At 44.2% G+C, this 23,328-nt stretch overlaps 1 long non-coding RNA gene across 2 annotated transcripts in view; it reads left to right on the top strand.

The window, feature by feature from the left end:
- Positions 1–657: 657 nt before the first annotated feature.
- LOC130582095 (uncharacterized) overlaps positions 658–23,328 on the top strand; it is a 42,340-nt gene continuing 19,669 nt past the window's right edge. For both annotated transcript variants that reach the window (XR_008966291.1, XR_008966290.1), the window contains exons 1-3: positions 658–2,375; positions 8,308–8,433; positions 20,242–20,383. This is a non-coding gene — a long non-coding RNA (uncharacterized LOC130582095). The remainder of the gene's footprint in view (positions 2,376–8,307; positions 8,434–20,241; positions 20,384–23,328) is intronic.

The following is a 23,328-nucleotide window of genomic DNA, read 5'->3' as shown; positions in this document are numbered from 1 at the left end:
CGCTCCTGAGGGCGGCCGCGCGCTCCTGAGGGCGGCCGCGCGCTCCTGAGGGCGGCCGCGCGCTCCTGAGGGCGGCCGCGCGCTCCTGAGGGCGGCGCGCTGGGGTTCAGCGCTGCTGGTTCCAGCCCCCGGCGTCTCCCCTCAGTTCCCGCATGGCTTTGCTGCTTTTCGGGTCAGTCAGAAGGGATTTTTTTTCTTCTGCTGTGCGAGGGCAGGGTGTGGGTTTTCTTTCCGAGGAAAGATGCCACAGAACCGCTCTGCTTCTGTCTCGAATCCAAGGGAATGATGTTCCTCGGCGGCGACAGAGAGCGGGGAGTTCTGTGTTGCCATTTAAAAGTTGGGTATGAACCGCTCGTTTTTTGAGAGATCGGGGTGTAACTGATCCAAAAAACCGTTTTTTCCTCAAGGAAATCTGTGTGTGCTACTCTGAAGTGAAAAGYTGTGGTGACACCAACACAGTCATTGTAGCCAAGTCAGCTTTGTCCGTTACTGGAGGTTTCATAGAATCACAAWAAGTTAATAATGTAAACCCAACTTCTTCATGTCATTCTTTTATTTGGAAAATGTAGGCCCCCTAAAAATGAGGCAATATGTTCTCTAGGCTTTTCAGTCCCTTTAGGGATTGATTCCTTCTGAGAAAAAAAAAAAAAAAAGGATGCCATTCTGAAGCATGCAGGAAATTATTTTCTCAGAATCAAAGAGCAGCTTGTGCCTTTTACTATGAGACATTTTCTGTACCTAATGTGAYATACAATTATGGAATAGTTTGGATGGGAAGGGACCTTAAGGACCACAGTGTTCCAACCTCCCTTCCATGGGCAGGGATWCCTTGCATTGGGCCACYTCACTTCTGCTCCCCCACCTCATGCTCAGCTTCTTCCCACAGTGATCGTGCTCTGGTACAACTTTCCAAACTCAATTATCTCCAACTGAATAATTTAAAGCCTAGTTTGAATTTAATTTCATTCTATCCCACTGGGAGAACTACAGAGARAGATGGCTAAACAAGCAAGAGTTCTGAGAAATCCATTTGGCTTCTGAGCTGATGAGTGGTGTGGTATTGACAATAGACTTCTCCAAACGTGGGGATGCCAGCAGGAATCTGCATTATAAAACAACTGAAATTATAGAGGAGTTTAAGGATAATTTTTATATTTGAGGAAACTTTATGAAAACCAGCATTTATGTTGGATGGGTTTCTGAACTTTTAAAAGTGCAGTCTGTATCAGTTATCTTGCCAATTGCCAGTAGGTGCTGAAAATTATTTCCTTTTGGGCTCAACAACTGTAATAGTGCCTTTTGCACTGTTTAGCCAATATAATCATGAAGTTCTCTGCTATAGACAGGGGCAAGGTGATGGATCTGGGYAAAATTTTCAGTGAGATTGCCTGAAATTTTGTTTTACTATTGTTCCCTTGGTCCTGACCTGACTTTTCAAGTTAGGGAAGCTCTCATCCCATACTCTAACCTATTTAGACACAAGAARCAAGTTTTTGTGAATTAAAAGTATGGCAGAGTTTTGATTAAGWCAGATATTCATGGAAGTCTCAAGTTTTTATTCATAGTACAGGTTGGTGGCCTATAAAAGTTCAGCCTTCAAGTATTTCCCTTGTGATTACTTTTTCTGAATGAAACATAGAAGGATTTTCCCTGAGTTACACAATGTTAGGCCTTTTCCTGATGGCAGTGGCTCTGACTGGGGGCCCTGATCTTCCAAACACTGCTTGTCTCATGTTCCCCAATTCTGCAAACGTTCAAGCATGGAGCAGCCCAGGTATCCTTCCAGCAGCTCTGCAGCAGCCAACGCTGTTTTGCAGAATTGGATTCTGCCCTTGTAAACAATGCTTAGCAGCCAACAAAGTGTAAAACTGAGGAGAAGGTAAAGGAAAGGCTAAAGGCATGCAGACACCACAAGAAATGTATGGATTTGCCACGTAGGCTCAGCTTGCAGACTCAGGGTGTGACTCTGTGATGTTTGGCAGCCTTCCATTTTCAACAGATGGCCGAGCATCCTGCATGTCCCCACAAAATCAAGTTGTGCACACTTCTGTTTAATATTTTTCTCTATGCAGACACTTAAAATATTCTCTGATGAGAAACTCTTCGTTTTTACTAATTCTGTTTAATTTTCWTTGGACTGCAGCCCAAAGCTATTTCATGACCAGAATTCTTTTGATTTTCTGTAGACAGGGATGGAGAGCATCCCTTCAAGCAGAAGAAAACCATAAAACTTGAAGGATCACAATACCTAGGACATCTCCATTGACACATCAGAGCTTTCTGTGACAGAAGGACAAGAATCTGTGCCGTAAGGAATGGGAGAGGGAAAAACACTTAACTGTTCCATGGCTGTGATAGAGACAATGACCATCTGTGTAAGTAGTGTCACATTTCCAGCTTTTGTGACAAAATTCTATCTGGCCTTTTCCTTTCTTAATGGAGAGGCATTGCCTTGCTGAACCTGTGTCTATCCACAAATGGATGTTTAYGTAGAAATAACCACATTTTCAATTCTCTGTGCTTCAAAATAAGATACTGAAATATGAAACTGGAAGAAAGAGGCTTATATAGTGGCACAGTATTTTAAATGACTGTTTTATTTCTCTCCACACATGCTAGCTATAAATAAAACAAAAGTCTCTGAAAAATCTGCCCTAAAGCTTTAAATTGGAGAAATATTGGATCTTTGTGTATCCACAGTAGTCCAACTAACTTGGTAGACCCTGGCCTGGCTCCCAGACCAAAGCTCCTGGGGCTCTCTGGCAATAACACAAAGCCATAAACACCAGATGCAGTATATCTATTGAAATGAAATATCAGCAGTTTTGCACAACTGGCATTTCAGAAATGCAGAGTTCATTTAAATGGTTCCAGTGGTTTGCCKTTGCACCTGAGTCACAATTGCTGTTTTTCTGAATGTGTTGGTGTGGAATCTCACAAAAGCTGTTTTTCCCTGGCGTGCCTGTTTGGAAAATGTCCCTTCATGTGTATAAAAAAACAGAAATCACTCTGCTCCTTGCTTGCTCCCTAATACCTGCAAGGTATCCTAGCATAAATGCTGGAAAAGATGTGAAAARTGCTGCTGAGCCAAGGTATGTGCARGCAGGCAGAGCACAGGCTTGCTTACTCCTTGTGTCCTCAGAATGAAGTGGCAGATTGGGAATTTTAACAAATTACAGATGCCATGGAGACTCTAATGTGTGTGATTGAAAGGATCATGTTATTAGCTGTGTCAGTGTCTGCCAGAATAATTTCACAGCTGTGCTTCTGGCTTGTGATAGCCCAGGACAGTCTTTTCTCTGTGTCACTTGTGCATGAGATTTTGGTTTTCATTTCACACTTATGGGGTATTTGTGTCTGGTAAAAATTATTGTGGCTGATGAGACTTAGCCCAGGCTCTCATGTCAGGTGTTATCAAGTACACATTGCTGCAGTGATTCTGTGCATTAAATATATCTTGGCTATTTTAGTCTTAAACATAAAGACAGAAGGAACAAAAAAAAAATAAAAAGAAGAAGAAAGGGCTGTTACTTGCTCCTGCAGATTGAATTTCTTCTTGCTGTAACTGGCATTTAGTTAGAGCCACTCCCTAGCTTGCTTTGTTGATTTGTAGTTTTGTCAAGCATGCTGGGAAAGTCTGAAAGCTGGCATGGCTATTAAACAAGTTTTACTGTGTTGTAAAAGCATTCAGGATTTTTGTGGTACGTGAGGAGGTTGCTGAGCGTGGATGGATTTTGAGCTAGGTTCTCACTAAAAGTCCTTGATGGGGCTTCAGCCTTGGTCTCATCTTTGCACAGATAAGCAAGCTGATCTTTCAGGCAGCAATTTTAACTGCCTAAAAATTAGAGAGGCTTCACCCCTATGGTGGCCTCCCTCAGAAGGCTGTTCATGGGAAAGAGCAAGTGCTTATTGAATGTGTCTGTCCTTCTCTACTGATTGCTGATCAAGTCTCATTGTTTTGCTAAATCAAGGTGCACAAGTTTTAAAATGTGGCTCTTTACAGAGATCTAAGTTCTCCCAGGTGTTGTTTTGTGGGTTTGAGCTCCTCCAGGTGRTCAGGSTATTTGTGYTYMCTGGGGACCACACCAGATACTTCAYTTCTGAATAATTCTTGCAGAAAGCTTCCTGGAACGTGGTCGCTGGCAGTTCCAGTGCTTTCTCCTTTTATTGCAGAACCTAAAGATGGCACAGTATTTAAAAACTGACCTCCAAGGTGGCATGCATTAGCTGGGCAAAGGCAGGATTGATTTTGCTGTTGCACACTGATTGATTTGCTATTGCTGGCAGGTCCCTGTAATAGCTGCTTTGTACATCCTTTGCAATTTGCTTGAGCCTGAACCCTGAGTGAGTGATGGAGGATAACATTGGTAATTTGATCATTTAGGGAAAAAAAGCCATAAGGCAGAGAGGGCTGTTGTTTTGTTTAGAAACACATTTCAGGGTGAAGGCTTTTAGTCTTTAGTTCCTGTTTGGTTACATAAATGCCTAAATTCACAAGTGTGAGTATGTCACAGCTTCTGGGGAATTTAAAAGGGAGTGGCAGCAGCACCCTAAATTGAGGTTAGATATTYGGGTTCTTTGATATGCATTTGGATGTCTAAATTTGGTTTTTTTAAACAAGAAGAACCTCTCTCTCGCCTTGAAGCTTTGCTCACTGCAAAGGTGAATATGAATATGGGTGTTGTATTCTCAGGTCAGCACCACTGTGTTTCCTTTGTCCCTTCTTCATACCTGGGCCAGCACTTCATCCTTGTGAGAATGACAGATTGTGAGAATGACTGGAAATTCCACAAATCTCACTGCCTAAGATTRAGGCATAGCAGCAGAGTTCTGGTTCAGGGCCTTTAGCTTCCACCAACGTGGGTTATGCTTTTGGGGATGTTTGTGCAACACCTCTGTAACCTACAATATCTCCCTGTTGCAATGTGGGTATGGCTCCGTATTTACTTCTCTTCCATGATCTGTTGTCTTGAACCTCTTTGCTGTGTTTCCAGACAAAACAAACTTGGCTCAAGTTCTCATCAAGGACTAAAAAGATTCAGTGTAGTGACTCTCAGAAGTTCCCAAGAGTGCTTAATTCTTCTTTTTATTGCATTTTCAATTGTTTAAGGCAGGGCCTTCTTGTTTGTGGATAGGTGTTGGCTATTTGTGCCATGTACCTTAGTCTCAGTTATTGTCATGGTACAAATTACCATTCTGAGCTCCCCAGTCTGCTGTCTTTGAAATGTAAGATTTCTATTTGTCTTCTGAAGATGGGGTTCCATGTAGAACCAGAATCTGTAAAGTGTTGCTTAAGACTGGAGAAAGTCTAAAGGAATTCTTACTAGAAACATGTTGCTTAAAATCAAAGAATTCTGCATRCTGAATTGTTCCCATTCATAGTCGAGATGGGACTGAAAGATCACATCCAGCTTGCATGCTGAAATGCTTTATTACAGAACTCAATTAAGAGCAAATTTCCCCCTCAGACTCTGTCTACAAGGTCATGCCTGCCTTTGTGAAATATTGAATCTGCAGCTGCAGGATTTATTACAACAGTATTTTAAAACACACRATGCTGGTGCAGCGGCTCTAATTAGAAATGCCCTGAGCTCTCTGTGCAGGCAAAGTGCTGTTTCTGARCTGCAGCATCCACATCAAGAGGCAAGTTTATGCATGTTGGAAGGACAAACAGAGAGACCTGTGGGAAAAAAAAAACTGGAGTCTGCTGAGAAGTGCTGCTATGCTGGGATTTCTTACTTCTTTAATTTGAATTAGCTCAGTTTGAGCCAGATTTTTGCCTGTGTAGCCTTACTGAGTCACAGCAGTTCAGTGGAAAGGGAAGAGTGGGGCTAAAGCCTTCAGCTGCGGCTTTGTGTGGCCAATTAAGTACTTTGCCATCATGGTCAGTAATTAAAATGGAAGGTGGATTGATGATAGTTCTTATCACAGTAAGTCTCCCCTGCTTTCCTTGAGAGGAAATCTAGCAGGCAGAGACAGGRAAAGATTTGGGAGATGAATATGCAAGGGGAGTTCTGCTGGACACTGCAAATTGCCCTCTGCAGSCTGTGTTGATCACACCTAAAGAACATCTCCTTCCCTTGGATATGAACCATGGCAGCTCACTGCAGGAGGGCTCAGGATTGGCATTCTCTCCTGCTGGGATAATTAGGAATTTACCAAAGCACAGCAACAGACGCTGTGAGAGATGCGAGTGTGATTAACTCCATAAATACGTATTATGAAATCATGGRCAGTGTTCTAACTGTAATGAATTTTCCCTGAGGGAAAATATGCCTGAGTAAAGAAATCAGAAAGAACTTGATGCCAAATGCAGAATGGAAGGGAATTACTATAAGGCTGGAGTCTATCCATATTTTTTTCTCTGTAGTATTTTCCTTTGAAGATTTAGATGAGGARTTACTTCTCTTCATTTCATTACCCTCTAATCTCCAAAATCTSTATCACTTTCCTAAAACACACCAGCATGTATAGCATTCCCTGGGAGCCTTCTTACTGCTTTATAGTCACTGCAGGTGAATTTGTTTATAAAAAGGCAAGCACCTACTTGAGACAGCATGAGTGTAAGTCAGTATTTGCTTCTGTGCTGAAAGTGGATTTCTGAGCGTGCTATAATATAAAGGAGATGATTTTTTTTCTATGAAACTGAGAGACCAAAGAACTCTGCAGATGAATTCAAGCAGTCTTCATAAAGACTGCTTATAATATAGTCTCACTTGTCAGACATGGAGGGCCTTTGGCAGCACATCTGGGTTAGCTGCTTGAGTTTGCAGATTAGTCTTAAAGCTGCTGGTATTTTCATGGTGTTCAGCCTTGGATTCCTAGTGTAAGAGCCACTAAAAARTTTCCTGGACAGTCCCTTCTCATCAGTGTGTCCTGGCAGAAGGTGATGTGTTGAGTTATTCCTGCATTCYGAGGACCCTTGCCTRCAAGAGCATCTGTTGGCAGCAGATRYAGCACAGWGGAGCTCAGAATTGCCCCGGTGTGAAATCAGGTTAGAGGAGCACAGAGCTGTCTTAAAACTGCCTTRTGCCAGGAGTGGGTTCTGGTGGCCTCAGAGCCTGGACTGACTTTATTTGAGTTATCATGTCCCAAAATCCCACTCTGGCAAAGGGTGGAGTCAGTCAACTGAAAAACCTGTCCTTCTGTTATTTCCATTCTGATCTCAAAGTTTCTTTACTATTCCACAGTGAGCTTCACTGGTAAATATCTTAGAGCAGTTTTTTTAATGTGTGCCTTCCACAAGCAGAGGGAAGGAGCAGTGCCAAGTTCAGCCAAGCTTCAGAATGCCAGATTATCAGTGAGAGAAAGCTCATCAGCCACACTTTTCAGTGCAGTGGGTAAAAAGCTGTAATTCTTTGGGGCTGGCTTGGCTCTGCTAAGAGTAGACAGATGGGGTAGACAAAAAGCCCTGTTTTCAGTCCTGTGTGCACTCAGGGTCCTGACAGCACTAGGCACTCTGCTGAAGTGGATTAAAGATAGAGTTTGGGTTTGTTGGATAAGGAAGAGCTTTAACTTTGCAAAAGAAACAAACCATATCACTTCACTAAACCCTTCTGCAGTGAGCTTCATAAGGCCTGATGGCATGAGAGTTTGTTTCTTGTCCAGTCTTAATTTGACTGGGTTCAGCACRTCCTTAAGAGCTCTGCTGAGTCCAGGCTGAAAAATAACTTTTCATGTGGGAATGCTGTGGAAAGGATAATGATCACAGGAGTCTGGGTGGCAGCAAAGGCTTCAGTCAGACTGCTCCCTTTRGGCCTCAGTTCACATTGCTTTGACATTAATAAGATGTCGAGATGTAGACTTTAGTTGAAGTGGAATTTTTCATCAGATTTCTTTATCTTGGGTTTTGTCCCTTTTGCCTACATGTGTCTTTCTAGTCTCAAATACTTCAGAGAATTTAAAAATCCTTTTCTAACTGCCCCTGAATTTTCAGTCATGACTTTCATCAGATTTAAATGCTATTTGATTTTTAAGTGTTGGCTGATATTTGGGCTGATTAATTTCACATACTGGTTTCTGGAAACTGCARTGCTCCACTTCACAGGCAAATACTGCCCCAGAATATGGAATATGGCAAGTGATCCAGCTGCTTTGGGGCTCCCAAGTAGAGATGCATTAAAAAGAGCAGGCTTTTCAGCATGCTTCTACCTTTTGACATGTCTCTACAGCTATTAAATTGATAAATACAGTTTCTCACATAGTTTGTACAGCTGAGAGTTTGTGACATRCTAGGATGTCTCTAAAAGTCCTGATTGATACATGTATATCTAACATCTGTATGATATCTCTGKTTTTTTTCCCCAGGTGTCTCTCAGAAGGTGCCTTAACATGTCTCTGTTGTACTCAAAACCAAATTAGGAGCAATTGTTTGTTCTGAGCTAAAATCCCAATCCTGCAGAGAGCAAGAGAAGTTTGGTTGGTGGSAGTCAGGTATTTGGTTTGCTTCTTTCAATTGTTATCTGCAACATKCTTCTCATTTTGTTTTTTGGATACATCACTGAGCTTCCTCAGTAAGAGGCTGTAATTTATCCAGCTGGAGCCTGGCCAAGCCTCTGATCACCAGCTGTGGTTGCTATTTCTGTCTATTCTTCATCACTTCAGACACTAATAGTCAGTGAGCCCCATGGATCCACAGGGTGCTCACTCTCATAATTTAGTGGTGAGTGTGCAATCTGTGTCTTCCACACACAGGATTGTTYTGGGATTGGCATTTTGTGCAGTAAAGAGGGCATGAATTGAAAACTTCTTCCTGAAATGGAAGTGCATACACAGCCTAGGTGGCTTTTCAACTCGGTCCAACAAAACAGAGTTTATGTCCTGGCTGATAATTTTAGAAGATATTATTCAAAAATATTGTTTGTTTTAGATAGCAAACTCTGCAGCTCTTTATTCTTACCACTCTAGAACTGGGTATAGATGGAGGGTTGTTGATTTGTGCAGCTGAATATTTCATTGCCAGAGTTCAAAGGCTCTTCCAGAATCATCTGGCCAGTATCAAAACTAGATTTCTCCACTAAAAATTCAGAGTAACTTCACTGACTTAAAAGAAAAAAAATTGCAACTGCAGCTGGCCTGAGGGGTTTTCATTTCAGTCTCCATAACTTTTCTCAGATGTTTTTCTTAGGCTGGGTGTTTTAGAATTGTTAGGCTCATCCCACAATGATCTTGGCCTTGTTGGGTCCCTCTGCAGTAACAGGTGTTTGAAGATGGATTCCATATTCCTTTCAGGAGCTCAGTTWCTTTGTTGGCTGGTGCATTTAGAAAGCTGCTGTCAGTCTGGCTGATTCAATTCCATCTTGATTTTTTCCRGTGCTGCTCTTATTACTTTATTCCTGCATGTCAGGTGGTGTCTCAGCATAGACAGTGACCTATATAATAGCTATTTTTTTCTGCCTTTTTCTAACCCCAGTCATACTCCAGTGTGAATACTGATTGCAAAGACRTTGTTTGGCTTGGTTGTAACCTCCCTGTTTGATTGCTTCCTCTGCTTACTTGGTCCATCAGAGACCTACTGTTTCTCTAGACATCTCCCTCCTGCTGCACTTCAGGCATTTTATTTTATTTCTTCAATTTACAGTCTTGGATGTTTTCTTTATTGTATGTTTTTAATTTTTCCCGTCAAAGTCCATTCCATCTGTTAAAGGCAGGTGAGCTGGATTTATGGAGGTTGAAATATTGTTTTGACCCTAGAACTCACCCTCTGCCACACCATTAGAAATTACTGCAACTTCTCTGTGTCTTTACTTTAAAGATCCCATTGAACTCAGGCAGACATGCGTGGCACTTTTCTAGCAGGAGAATATTTATTTAATCCCTGTATAGAGAAGCAGAGAGCAAAATCCTAAATCCATTCAAAGCACTGGGGCTTTTCCTGAGCTCCAGCTGAGTCGTGGCTTAATGATCAGGTTTGTGGTCTGTAGTCAGCCTTGCAGCAAGAGGAGAGAGAAAGCACAAAGCAAGATTTTCACTCCTATTCTGGCTGAGCTGAGGGACAGTGTGCTACAGCAAGAGGTGAGAGACTTGAAGGAACAAGTTTTCTCATGGCGCTGGCACCAACCTCCTAAAAGATACTTTAAAATTTATAATCTCACATTTTGGGTGCAAAATAAGGAAGTTTCTTGGCAGCACAGCACAGTTTGAAAGCACGGTTTTGCTGGAGTGTTGCAGTTGTGTCCGAGGTTCTGGAGCTCAGTCCACAGAGGAGCAGACCAGTCTAAGCTGTGTTTATTCAGGTGCTTTAATGTGCTGCCTGAGGGGGACCCTGATTTATTCCCTGCGAATTGTGATGCTGTGTCCCACTGGAAGTTCTCTGGTTTGATGACAAGCCCAGCTCCTTCTCCCAGCAGAGAAGTTTGCTGGAATAAGATGGGTTTAAAATGCTTCTCCCTCTCGCTGTCCCTCACTGAAAAGCAGCTTGAGCAGTGGAAACTGTCGGGAGCGCTTATTCAAAGGAGCAATGTTGGGAGCTGAAGATAAGAGCATTTATCTGCATGTCATAACTGCTCAGTGTCTGCACTGGACTCCCAACATGCCAGTAACAAGGAGCTTAGGCTGGAGATGCTGCTGGAATTCCAGGAGTCCAGGGGGTGGTGTTTATCCCACCGACACAAGGCACACATCAAATCAATGACACGGTGCGAGCGGATTTCCCCGTCACCAGCCAGTGTTGTGAGCTCGGAGGAAATATGTTCTCCTGGGCACTAGGGGAGATCCTCCCTCTGGATGCTGATTGAATTTGAAATGTATATTAGAGGAGAGAGAGAGACAAAGAGGGAGAGGAATGTATGTTCTGCAGCAAATTGCCACATCGATCTTGTCACTTGGCAGACACAGTTGGACCTGAGGCTGTGAGTCTGTGGGATGTGCTGTATTTCTGTCATGAACTGTCAGCCTCAGAGGTGCACAGGAGAAAGAGAGGCATGGTGTCAGAGTGGAAAACCAGTGATGAAGGGACTGGCAAGCTGTTCAACAGCAAATCAGAGCAGTTGCGTTTTTGGACTGTGCTTGCCTTCCACAGCTGGAAATGTGCTTTGTCCTTGTCTCTGGTGAAGCAGTGATGGGAAGAGGTGAGACATAAGAGAAGGGCTGCTGTGTCTGTGGAGGCTGCTGTTCCTCATGGCTGGTGGCACCTGCAGCTGCCAGAGGAACCCTCAGCCTGCCCTCATCCCACTGCCCTCCCTGGAGCCATCCCTGGGACTGCTCCTTCACGCGGGGTTTTCCTCTGATGGCAAATTTGGGAGCTGACGGGATTACACTTAGGTTCTGCAGGGAGCTAATCCTGGAATCAGAACCTTTCCTGAAATAGCTCTGTCCATCAGCAATGTGSTTTAAAACCCTGGGTTTGTTTAAATGACTGCCCTGGAGGGACTGTGCTGCTGCTGGGGGCCACAGGTAGGTAGCTCCAGCAGCATCCACAGGAAGGTTCAGTCCAACCTGAACAAATTTGAATGTTGGCAAACTCATCCGAATGAGCAACAATCCTTGGGCATCCCTCTGCCTGGGTGTTTGTACTCTCTGGAATGATGTCAGTGCCTTGGGATGCTCRTGTTTCTCCCAAGCAGAACCAAAACACTAGAGAGCGCCATGGATTTGCAGATTTTGGCTTGTGAAGTGCAGTCRGAGGCTGTGAGTGCTCCCTGAGGGGAAGGATGTAGAGGGAGCTGTGCTCCGGATCCAGCCCGTGCTCGCTGCTCAGGAAAGCTTGGGTATGGAGAGGTGGTTTCCCTCTGGATGTGGGAGCTGCAGGTGCAGACCAGGATGAAATGTCTCCGAAGATGCCCATGAGGAGCTTCCCAGGAGAACTTTTTTAGTTTTCGAGCTCACACTTTCCAGTCCTTGTGAAGAAAACTTAATTKTCAAGTATTTCAACCCATAAACAATGTTTTATTATATTTGACTGGCTATTTTTTCAAAAGCAGGCTAGATCAGATTGTTTTGCTGTCTCTTCTTCCCACCCATGCAAAAGGCATTGACTCCATGAGGGCTTCACGTGGGCTCTGCTCTCTTCCTCCTCGTGGGAAGGTGAGAGGCTCATGACCATTTCAGCAGTGCTGGAGAACAGCTGCCCTTGCTGTTAGAGCATTCACTGTCCTGTAGCTTCTCCCGTCACCCAAGGCCACCTGCAKCTCCCTGACTTGGTGGGGAGGCAGAATCCATGGAATCATGCTCCTCTTAATCACTGATCATGTGATGCTGATGAGTAAAGCTTCGTTAACGAGCTGTCCTTTTTTTTTCATTGCCCTGCAGAAAATCAGTTTTCACTGAGACCTGGCTTATCATTCAGAAGATACCCATCTCCATGTATTCAGAAGTACTTTTTCACATAAAAACTTGAAATTTTTTAAAGTTTTTTAAGAGAAGTGATCTGTAGATATTTTGTGATTTTAAGTTCTCTATTTTTCTCCTTCTTTTCTTATGTAACTTGATCTAAAAGGCTAAACGAACTCTTGCCATTATTTTTCCTCTCTCATATTTGTGATTGTTTTGTGGATGTTTTATTAACTTGACATTTCTGAAAATATTTCATGTTGTGAGAGCTCAAAAATAATAAAAGTGAAAGGAAATGGCAGAAAAGGAAAAGAGGTGGTGGTAAAAAGATGTTTAGGAGGATACGTTTTTATTGAATTTGCTAGCAGGAGGAAAAAGATGAGGGAATGCATTTTTTCCCCCTTCATCAAAATTCTTAGTGATGTAGATGTTTAGAAGTTTAATTGAGTAAAAAATCAGGTTTTGGCACATCTGAATGGATACCATTTATCCTGTCCTGCTTTGACCTTTCTCCATTCTCCTTGGTGTTACTGCTCACCCTCTCTGCCCCTTAGGCTGTGTCAGAAGCATCTGGAAACAGCAGATAAGGAGGAGGAGCCTTGGGGCAGAGCACCTTGGGAGCAGTGCTGGAGGGCAGGAGGCATCTGTGTGCTTGGGGGGAACCCCATGGRTGTGCAGAGCTCCTGTCCAGGGRAAAAAAAAAMCAGGAGGGAGCTTTTCCCTGCTGTGCTTTGAGATCTGCTTCTCTTCCCTCCATGGAAAGRAGATATCATCCATCCAGGCTGGTATTTCCAAGCACAACGGTGTGCCTGGCAGCAGGCAGAGGATTACTGGCTGCAGAAATAACTTTTCAGGAAGTGCCTTTCTGAGATTTTATCTTTTTGTYCGGAGAATGTTGGATCTATGGAAATCCCTGAGCACAGGGAGGAAAACAACCCTGGACACTCGGCACTTGAAAGGAAGAAAAATGAACACTAAGTTAGAAAAATGGGGCAAAGCACCCAGAAATACATCAGAGTTCAGTGGAGGTGTTGGAAGCAGATAATAGGAAAGATCTRGAAGGTTTTGTGACGGGAATATAGCCAAGCTGCAAATATGCTATAAATGTCTCAGGGWCTAAGGCACACAGGATATAAACCTTCTGAAAAAGAACAGATTTCATTGCTCTGCTGCTCTGAGAACAATGTGTTTACTGGGAAAGTTGGATTAAAACTGGATTTCTCCATCAACAACTGTCGTCAGCATGTGCTGGGTTGTAAGTGGGCAGGGGACTTCTGCCTGCTTTAAATTAAGGAGTGCAGTGTTAGGAACAGTTTCCTTACTCACGATGGCGTCACTCCAAGCCTCAAGGTAATTTATATCTCAGGTAGGCATGCTGTAGTTTAACAGGGCTAAATATGGACAAATGAAAGCCTGATGTGGATCCAGATGCACTGGAAGTGACAGCAGAGTTTATGGAGAGTGGTTGAATATCCTTCATACTGTAGGACAAAGCATGAGCAGTTGTTTTGTTTTGTTTTTTTTTTCTTTTTATAATTGGATTTTGGGACAAAGCACAGCTGGTACAAAGCTTTAGCAGGAATTCAAGTGCTGCTGCCTATTAATGCAGTAARTGATTATTTACAAATCCTAGTTTTCTCTTTGCTGTTGAATACTCTGACAGCCACAGACCTACGTAGCGTGTTGCAAACATAAGGTTTGTAGGGAAAATCAGCTGCTCGTTCTTGCAGTATTTGGCAAGGCAGGAGAATTTAGTCACAACTTGCTAGAGGTAATCTTGCATCTTCCTTGGCAAAGAATGGGTGGGAAGAAAGAGATGGAGAGGGTGTCAGTATCCTTCTGGTCAGTGTAAAAATAGCAACTTGGAAAAAAAATTCACACAGATGATTTAACTATTTTTCATCTCTCTGCTTAGAGAATCAGGAAAAAGTGTGTTTGACAAATGAGTTATCACATCAGCCCCTCAGCAAAAGAAAACCTTTCTGAGCAGGAAAAGAACTATCTTTTCTCTGTTGCTTTGTAGTTTTTATTTTAGTCTTTTGGGAATAATGGTCATTTGGGGATTTCTTTTAAAGTGTAGGTTTGTTTTGTTTTGTTTTGTTTTTTCTTCCTTACAAAGAAAAAAGAAGTCAGCATGTGGAGACATAAATTGGTTGTGCCCTCCTCACTCCAGGAGTGCTGGTGCAAAAAGAACCCCAGATCATCCTTGGTGCACATGGGCTTCACAACATTTGGCACCAGGCAGCAGGCAAGATGAAAGCGTGTCTCTTGAYAGCCAGCTTTGTCCTGGCAGCCTTTACTCCAGGCAACAAATTAATCCACTCAACTGTGTTCTGCATAATTTTTGATACTGTCTTAATTGGTGCCATACGTTTCTCCGTGTCGACATGTCCATCAYGTTAATGTCTAGGGACTGTTGTTTGCTGCCAGCTCAGGAGCAGCACAGCCTGCTCCATCCCAGCTGAACTCCCACCTGAAATGCCTTCGTGAGGAATTTGACTCTATGGCAAAGGGAAAATGAAGGGCTATGTTGGGGCACGACTCAAGATTCACGGGAAAAAGAAGTGGGGCTCCTGATTTCAGTAGTGTTTGGAGAGGAGCCAGCTCTTCCAGGGTTCTCCAAAGGAATCCAGTTCAGCTGSAGTCAAGTCTGAGGGCAAAGGAGCTTATTCTCCTGCTCCCAGGAAATCTGGGCAGGGGCTGCYGAATGTTTTCCAAGCTGTGGGGCATCCAGGTCAAGGCAGCTGCAGAGCTAATTGACCCCAGTGCAGCAGCTTTGTGGATTGGGATTATCATTTGGAATTTCATCCATTAATAAATTGACAGCCAAGGCCGAGCCTGGAGTGCAAGTGCAGCCTGCTGTCCCTCCTCCATGGGCTGTGCAGTGGGGCAGGGAGCTGCATGGAGCCCAGGCTGAGGTGACCATGCAGGGACAGCTCTGGAGAATGAACAGCCATCCCATCACCAGGAAAAGGCCATGGCCAATGCATGGYTGAAAAGCAAAACAATTGGACACACTTGCTTTGTGCAGGTTGTAAATTCTAATGTTGACATTCGGGTGTGGAGAGGAGAGAAGCAGGAGGAGAATGAATGCCAAAATAAATGTGTTACTGTAATTTTCAGGGGAATAAGGTTGCATGGGTTTTTTCAAGTGTAGCTAGAAAATATAAGTCTGCTGAGCCATAGTGTTTTATTTAAAAGTCTTCACATTCTCAGAAACCTGTTTTTGCACATGGAATGCAGTGGCAGTGTTGGTAATCAAAATGCCAAGAGAAATGTTTTGTTTTTTGAAAGCTGTGGACTCCCTTACCCTTTGTGGTTTCCAGGAACTGGTATTGGGAAATAAAATGAAATAAAATAAAATAAAGTAAAATAAATAAAATAAGATAAAATAAAATAAATAATGATGCAGTTCAGGTGAGAGACAGATATTTCTGAAGGGGAAAAAGCCTTGTGCATTACTTCAACCTTTTAAGAAGTCATGTCAGCTAAGCTTTCTGGAGAGCTCTGAAACATTTCCCTGCACTTCCACTGTGGCAAGAACTCCTTAAGTGTGTTTTGTCAGCACTTGAAGTGGAAATTACATCATCTTGTAATACATATCTATAAAATCAAAGCACAGCAGTCTTCCCTTTCAGAATACTGTGAAGGAGACTTGAATGCTGCATCTGTTGGTCAGAGTACAGCACTGCCACCTTCCCCCGCTGCTTTAATTGCCTCTGGTAGCCTTTTCTAGGACAGGAAGTTTATATTATCTTTTCCAATTGAAACTTTATTAAAGTTGAGCAAGGAGCTGACTTTGGATACTTTGTCTAATGTAGTTAGTTGAGCACTTGGAACTTAGGGACCTAAAGTGATAACAAACTGGGGCGGCCTTATGCTTCTGAATTAAATGTTATTTTTCATGAGAATTCTTTTTTCAAATCTATTTCTATTATACAATTATCAGGTGCTGTTTTTCCATGTGATACAGTTTGATCAAGATGCTATTGTTTATTTCTTTTATGTTTCTGGTAGCACTTTTTACAATTTTCTGGGGAAGAAAAGGTCACAAACAGATCTGACTCAAACGCTGCTGTGGCTTTTGGTTGCTTGTGCTTTTGACCATCTCCAAACATTTCTTATCCTCAAAAAATGTCACTTCTGGAAGCGGGGATGCTTTGCTGGGGCTAATGCCAGTTCAGAGGGGAATGRTGGTGTTTTGTTATTGCTTCTCACAGGCTTTGGTGCCAGATGCTGGAGCTGCCAGTGACCTGAGAGCCCTSAGCCCTGCTCCTCACCTCCCCCCTGCCCTCCATAAACACCTCCAGCCACTTCACCCCTGCTCAGCTCGTGAGGGGAACAATTTCAGCCCAAAACAGAACCCTTGTAAATCACATATTAMAAGTGTTTTACAAGCCTGTGCACCAAGTGGGAAATGTGCACACAGGGTGCATTGTTCACATGTGGCTGTAACCAAAACCAGAAAGAGCAGGAAAAGGGGAGCAGGGCCACGTGAAAATCCCGAGGGAAGCAGCCCCCAGTTGGGCACCAACGTGACCATGAGTGGCCTGGCAGCTCTCTGGCTCATTGCTGCAGCTGCACTCAGCTCTTGGAAGCCTTTCTCAATTCAGAGCCATGGGAAGAGGCCCCAAGAGTACCCAAGGGCCAGAGAAATTCGGGTCCCTGCTCAATGAGCAAAGAGGCTGCTGATGGAAGGGAAGGGGGAAGGATTAGCTTCCTCCGTGCCTTGAGGTGCAGAGGAGCAGGGTGGGAGTGAGGGGAGGAGGCAGAGGGCACCTGGAGGGGTCAGAGGGGCTGCCTCCCACATTTGAAGGATGAGGCTGTTTGTCAGGGAGCAACAAATCACTGGAGCCCCAGAGTCAAAGGGAAAAGGTTGGGAGGATTTGCTCCAGTGGCATTTTTGGACTACAAGCCTAGGGATGGGTCTCCCAACAGCTGGAGGAGTCAAGAAAGCAGCTGGGCTGCTGTTGCCAGAGACCCTGCACCCTGCGATTTCAATTAAGCTGTCATAATGTTTGTGCTTTCATCCTGGCCCACCTAAATCCTGTCTACTTGATTTTTTTTTTTCTCCCAGCATTCTGGCAAGACCAAGGACTCATTTAAACGGGGAGAAACAGCCTTACATTTACCACAATTATAGTATTTACATTTGAGGAAACAACTTGAATTATTTTTAATGTTYAGTTGTGAAAATGGCTTTAATATTTTCAATGGGCTTTAATCCATCCTCCTAAGTCTTTTCTTTTCCCCCCAGGTTAGACTTGAACTTGGTAGGCACTGATGATGTGAAGAGATATAATGAAATAAATGCATCTAAAGAAAYGAGGTGCATTAGGATTCTGCCAAGCTTTGTGCAGGGCTTACCTCTCTTGCCTCTTATTTGGTGTTGCACCTGGGCTCTCCTCCAAAACTCTGCATGCCTGGCATGGCTTCCTTGGCCTGGGTGAAGCTGCATCCCAGTGTGCAGCCTCCTGGAGGGATCCATGGGGRTTGAATCCATGGGGTGATCCCCTGTGCCAGAGGCTGTGCCCAGCTGTGGTGGGAACATCTGAAAAGAMAAGGAGGTGCAACATAAAATAAGCTCCAACTTTCAGAGCTGATGGGAACATCACATTCAAAGACACAGCAGGGTGAGGCAGGTCTGGGCTGCTTTGGGTGCTTTWGTGAGCTGCTGGTGGTGCTGGCTGCCTGTGACCTTGCTGCTGAAGGGATGTAGATCTTGCTGTGTTGACAGCAAGCAGTGATTCTTCTGCCACCTTGGTAGCTCTCAGCTGGGGACTGCACTTCCCAGTGGGAAGGGTCTTTGTTAAACAGTGTTGTGCTGAGAGAGCTGAAAACTGCAGTTCCTGTAAACTCTCGGTGGCCACACCTTGGGCACCTCAAACCAGGACTTTTGTTGACTTTATTTTATGCAGGGAGTGTTTTTTTTTTGTTGTTACTGCTGTTTGTCACCTCCAAAGGAGTTTGGCTCTGTCACCACCAAAACTCTGCAGCAGCACGGAGTGAAGTGGGCACTTGGCCCGCTTCTCAAAAGCAAGAGGAGATGAGTGAATAGCTCTGTGTTCTGTCCGTGAGGAGAGTGAGGTCATGGTGATGGAGACAGTGCTTTGTGCTGCAGAGTTCATTATTAATTGTGTTATCTCCACTTTCATGCTGTCTTTGTGAGGTACCAAATGTCCACCCTTCAGCAACGCAAAGCGCTCTGTCTCTGGGCTAGAGAATATCTCTGGGTTCTGGCTTTCATTACATTTGTTCTGCTGTGTGTGTGCACAGCATTCCTTTCCCCTTAGAAAGGCTCTTAAGCAAGCCAGGCCATAAAAATATTTACATTTTTCTACAGCATTTGGTCTGTACACGGTCAAACAAGCATGGCACTCACTAAGGAATGGCAGGATTGGGATTCAGGGGGAATGTGGCATCCTAWACTGCAACAGGCTGGCTTGCCTTGCTCTCATCCCTGCACTGAGGAGACAATCTCACACAGAAATGTCTCTGTGGCCATCAAACTCCTTTGCAGGCCCCAGAAGGAKGCAGTGTGTTGTGCCTATCCAGATATAATTCCAAGCAGCACATTGTTAACATTGTTTTACTCATAGGAAGAGCTCTTCTTTATTTTAAAGACAGATCTGGTGTTTGTTCAAGAAATGTTTGATGCATTTAAAGCCCCATTCATAGCAAGGAGACTACAGTAGATGCCCCCAGCACTTTGAGGTGTTTTCTCTCCTGAGCCAGTCTTGCTCCTTCACCCACTTCCCTGCAGGCTGCTGACATCAGCTCTGTGAYTGATGGGGCAGGAGCTGCCCTTTGGGGCTTATCTCACAGAGCAAAGGTTCATTGCATTTTCCTTGTTCCCTGTTCTTTGCACCCCTGCTGTGGAGCAATTGCAGCYGGGGAAGGARAGCTGGAGAGGGACTTTTGGCAAGGGCATGTGGTGATAGGATGGGGACAATGGCTTTAAAGTGGCAGAGGGCAGGGTTAGGTCACATATCAGGGACAAAGTCCTTGCTCAGAGGGTGGTGAGGCACTGGAATWGGCTGGCCATAGAAGCTCTGGATRCCCCATCCCTGGAAGTCCAGGCCAGCAGCATGGTGAGGGCTTGGTGATACAAGGTTTTGCTGGAACTTCCTGGGTCCAGGTATCCCAGTTCCACTGAAATTCAGTGGGGTTTTGTCTCCAGGCGCTCTTTCACATGTCCCATGCTGTTACAAGTGAGACTTAAGTAGCTACAGGGATTTTCCAGTGTGTCTGGTAATGTCAGCGTAAGTAGCAGCCTTGGGCATGTTTGGAAGTCCCACTAAACAATTACTGCAACCYTGCCTAGCCAAACCCCAAATCCAGGCTTCCTTTCCTTTTAGCTGTACTGGAATAGCCCTGGAGACAGAAGGAACACAAATGCAGGAATCAGGCCTCTTGACTGTCCTGAAAGACAGTGAATCCTTTCCAGATGTTAAGAAAATTAGAGGTCTTCCTCTGTCGTGAGGAAGAACCTTAGACTGAACTGATATCAATTTGTGTATTTATATATATATATATTGCTGTGATTCACACACTATCTGATGTATCCACTGAAAAGTCAAGAAACAGTTTCTATATAAGCCACAGTTTCACTGTTGTACTGAATGGATGTGTGAATATGATTTTATGCACATATATATCTGCATAAATATAAAAATATGGCTCTAGAGACTCTTCTCTATCATTCCACAATTCTCATCTGTCATTTCTCTGTGCACTGTGTAAGATTATCTGTCTGTCTGTCTATCTATCTATCTATCTATCTATCTATCTATCTATCTATCTATCTATCTATCTATCTACCTACCTATCTATCTATCCATCCATCCATCCATCCATCCATCCATCCATCCATCTATCTTTCTAAATAGTTTAACCCCATATTAATCTTGGAGATACCATAGCAAAGTGCTTGTGGTTTTTACAGAAATATTTCTTTCTGCTTTGACACAGGCAAACGCATGAGCTTTCCAGGATGGTGCTCTGAGCAGTGGACTGAAGAGCTCTGAAGAGCTGGGAGGTGGCAGGTACAGGGGTGGCACACCTGAACTGCTCCTGGCTGTCCTGGAACACCCCCCTGAAGTTGATATTGATGGTAAATACTTCCTGCTGATGGCATTATAGCAGGAAATGCTAAATGAATCTGATGTTGAATGCTTACAGCCTTACCTTTCCCGATAACTCTATGTTAATGTAACATTAATTATTCCTGACTTACAACGCTGTTGAATGTTGATAAAGGCTGAATTGCTACTTGAAATGCTGATCCTGACAGTCTCGTGGCAGGCACTAAAACGTGATTTCCCAGTCTTAGGGGAAAAAAAAGGGAATACATTACTACTSTGATTATAGCACTTCAGAGGAAACATATTCCAGTCACATCTCACGGTGCGCTCACCTGAATCCCTCTTGCCTTCAGTAGCTGCTGCCTTTGCACATGACATAAAATGAATGTACATTTCCCTTTTCTTTATTTAAAATGTGATGGCAATTGTTGGTGTGGGTTTAGCTCAGCATGTGTGAACAGATCCCCACGGGAAGGATGCTGTGTGCTCATGGGGCAGTGGGCATTGCCCTCACCTGGCAGCTGACACATGGRAGTAAAGCTCATGGAACAAACACTGAGAGACCAATTCCCACTGCTGTCACCTTCCCTGCAATTTTGAATCTGAGTTTTTTGGCCCCAAACTCTGCCATTGCCCATTTCTGTGCACCCACTGTTTATCTCTTGTATAACACTGCCATTTTCATGAGGCAAAGARTGTGGGAACTGTAGCAAAGTTCAGGACTAACTGGGATTAATTTCCCTTGGAGCCCATCAGCTGTGTTCTTGTCCTCCAAGATCCTCCCCTCCTAAGTGCTGTAGGAAGAAATAACCTCCATCCCTCCCCAAAGTCCCCACCTGTGTGATAGGGGAAGGGCTGAGGAAAGGAGTAGAAATGTTTATAAAGTAGGATTTTGAGGAACCTTCTCCCWCTGTCCTGCACAAGCAACCACCTGTGGCCTTCACTGTAGGAAAAGATGTTCCATCTATTGGAGGGTGTTTGAGGTTTCTGTTTGTTTGTTTATTTAAAAAGCAAGCATCTGGCATTTGTGTGCAAACATTAATGAGTCATTTAAAATAGACTCAGCACTGCACTTGTGAGCCTGGGATCTTCCAGCTAGGAGAGATGAGAGAGGGAGCAGGCACACCCTGMAGRACTGCTTTCCRAGGATGAGGAGGGGACACAMWTTGAAGTTYTACCTTTTCCCACCTCAYCACGACTCCCAAGAGCACTTCCAGYCTTCTAAAACCCCTTGGTGAGCAYTTTGAAATCAGAGTMAAAATGGGTGTTTTAGAGGCTGCTGTGCCCTCTGTGGAGAGCCCARCACTGCCTGTGGGTCTCTCCAAGGAAAGCAGTTTATTTCTGGCACTCCACAGGGCCACAAATAGAGCTGCTGGTGGGGAGGGACAAGCGTGGGTTGGTCTGGCCCTGTCCTTTCTGCAGTGTCAGCTGGCAGCTGAAACCACTCGAGTCCATTAAAATTCAGAAATATATGAGAAGTGAGGCTCTAAGGAGACTCAGCCATGTTCTCAGAGGTTCCTGAGCAGCACAGCAGCCCAGGGAGCCCTGGCTGGAGCAACAATTGATTCCATCAACATTCCAGCAGATGGGGATCCATTGCAATGCTACGGCTGTGGGAACCTGTGGAATTTCTTTACAAGAGGAAATTTCAAAGTGTAAATAAAACAGGTAAATCTTCAGCATGGTAACACACAGAGAATTCCAGTTTTGGGAGCAAGAAACGTTCCTGCTTTAGATTTCTCTCTGGGAAGGAGCTGTGAGCAAAATCTCCCCACAAGGAAAGGTACCCTTGTGTCAGGTTACATTTCCACCATCTGTTCTGTCATTGGCAGCACGATGACACTGTGCCAAGCATTTTCCTTCTGTAAAGCTGACAYACTCCAGGATTATTAGAAAGAAGCTACTGCATCATCTGCAAATACTTAATTTTGTTTCCTTCTTGGTTTTGTCTATTTCTGCTTCCTAAGTCCTTATCACAGAGAGGAAAACAGGAACTGAAGGACTCCAGCACCTGGGATGTGTTTGAGAAATGGAAAGAGCACTGTGTGATCCAAGCACTGCTGAAACTTTCCCCATGCACCCAGAGTGATGATCTCTTGTCTTCCTCCCCTCTGTCATAGTGAACTCATTCATCTTCCAAATTGTTTTTTGTAGATGGCTGCTGAATCATGCACAGAAATTCTCATGGAAGGAAGGGAGAACAGAGACTTCCTCAGGCAGTGCTCAGCAGTGATGGGTGATTGAATGGACTTCCCTGRCTGCTGCTGCAGAGAAGGCTCAGCCAATGCAGATCCAACCCCACTGTTCATGGAAGTAGTTTGCWTTTGAGAAAAAGCTTTAATTAMAAAAAAWAWWTTAGATAGGTGTAGTTTAATTCCTTTTGGAAMCAGCTGTGCCTTGTGTGTGGAGCAGCTTTTCTGTGTCAAACTGTACCATCTCCAGAGACTCTTCATGCTGCACCAGCATCCATAAACCCTTACAGCTTCCATGTGGGGATGAATCCTTGATGTCCCTCCATCTCCTGGGGGTGTCACTTCCTGTGGACAGCTGGGCCCAGGCTCTTGAGATGCAGAAGAGGAGCTGTGTCCCAGTTTGTCAAGGCTCTTTCGAAGAAGGGATGCAGCTGCTTTGTCTGCTGAGGTGGAGCTTGGATGGCTCCCAGAGATTGCTCTGGTGTTTGGTCATCATCCCACAGGCTTTGGAGGGAGGGTCAGTCAATTTTGAGCAGGATGTTTTATACTTGTGAATACTGSATGCTCTCAAGTGCTGTGTGTATGGAAGGTTAGAGGTGAACCAGATAAAAGCAGATATGAAGGAAAGAGTAGGCACCTTCTCAGTGTGGTTAAACGAACTGGGAACCAGGRTGCCCAAACTGGGATGATGCTGCAGGGAAGGATTTTGGTGATCCTCTCTGTTAGTGAGGCTGAAAAGGAATCCATTCTTACACCAGAGAGAGCCAACATCCAGGGCTAGA

The sequence above is a fragment of the Malurus melanocephalus genome, unplaced genomic scaffold, assembly GCF_030028575.1.
Source record: "Malurus melanocephalus ecotype Western Australia unplaced genomic scaffold, MMel_1.1 scaffold_462, whole genome shotgun sequence".
NCBI classification, from domain to species: Eukaryota; Metazoa; Chordata; class Aves; order Passeriformes; family Maluridae; genus Malurus; species Malurus melanocephalus.
The sequence above is the reverse complement of the archived record's forward strand: the minus strand, read 5'-3'. Positions and strand labels throughout refer to the sequence as shown.